This window comes from Phyllostomus hastatus, unplaced genomic scaffold (assembly GCF_019186645.2).
Source record: "Phyllostomus hastatus isolate PE091 unplaced genomic scaffold, TTU_PhHast_1.1 phas_contig_29, whole genome shotgun sequence".
NCBI classification, from domain to species: domain Eukaryota; kingdom Metazoa; phylum Chordata; class Mammalia; order Chiroptera; family Phyllostomidae; genus Phyllostomus; species Phyllostomus hastatus.
Genome location: NW_025333835.1, coordinates 24,785,001 through 24,786,478, shown reverse-complemented (window position 1 = coordinate 24,786,478; position 1,478 = coordinate 24,785,001).

The following is a 1,478-nucleotide window of genomic DNA, read 5'->3' as shown; positions in this document are numbered from 1 at the left end:
GAGGTTTTCAGCTCCATCATAATCTTGCATGAGCGCCATCACATATGCGGTGCGTCTTTGACTGAAACATCATTATGAAGTACGTGATGGTAAATTAAGAGAATGGGACAAGGGAAGGTTGTTGGAGTGATGACAGACGGGGTATGAACGTGACCTAGGTCCTTATTTTCTAAAGTGGGAAGTCAGTTTTAAAAGCCTAAGTAAATAAGTATTGTCTGCAACTTCAAAATGTAGAACTAGCTAAATAAATGTATTCTTTAGCCATTTGGAGGAAAATGTGAAAAGAACTGGCTGTATGAGTTGGAAGGGGGTTTCTCTTGGAGAGAGGAAAGGTGGGGGAGGGGGCACTGGGGTGTCATGCATCTCAACAAGCCGCATACAACTGCACCACACTTTACATTACATGCAGGAATATAATTGTGTTCAATAAACAACCTAATAAAATAGAAAATTTACATTTACAATAAAAAAGCAATGAACAGTGTGTTTTAATACGGACCCACACCCCCCGCCTCTGCTAAGTTCAGAGCCTTGATCTTTTCAAGAGTTCTTGTTCATAGAAATTAGCCCTTGGGCCTATTTCTCAAACTTTCCCATGAGTGAATCCACCATGAGATAAGGAAGTCTGAAGGTTTGCATTTCACCAAGAGAATCAGTAAATACACCTTACCCCTTCACTCCTCTGAGGCTGACACCATTGACCCATATATTCAAAAGTCAGCTAGGAATCCAAATAGTTTGTATGTTAGTTGTAAGGATGGACTGACAATGAGATTTGACTTTTCAGTTGAAGAGGCATCTTTCAAATTTCCCTAAATTCTGGAATGAGAATCCCCTGTGGGGAGAATCTGTGAAAGTGCACTCATCATGGCCCCAAGCCCACATGGACCTCTGACCTGCCTTTAAGTAGTAGGTGCTGGCCCCCGAGGTAGGTTCATCTTGCATGAGAGGGTTGGAAGCAGGCCAAGGATGCCTGCGCCCTCCAGAAAGACTAGACTGAGAAGGGGGGATGTTGGGGACCGCCCTGACTGGTATCAGAAGCTGAAACCCCCGCCTAGCTAAAGCTAAGGGAACGCCCTTGGAACCGTGAGCCAGCAAGGAGACAAAGGCTTATCTCCCTGGCAGGAATGCTGCTTCTGCTGCTTTATTCATGACTGAACCCCCCAAAAGCTTGGTCAGTTAGCCAAAGACGGGTAAGATTCCCCACGGGGGAATGACCTAAGCCAGGCACGATCACTTTGGGAGGCCCCCCAAAAGAAGGACTTGGGGGGCTGCAGCAAAAGGGGGTGATGGACCCTCGTTCCTCGGCTTTGACATAGCCTGAGTTCTCAGCGTCTGGGAGAAAATCTCCTTATCTCTTGGTTACCTAGTTCCCTTGCTTCACCTAAGCCTAAAACAATGACAGGGTGGTGCAGCTCGGTACTGAGAAGTGCGGATTTCCCGGGGTGATCAGGCCTAAGAAAGAACATGTAAATTAC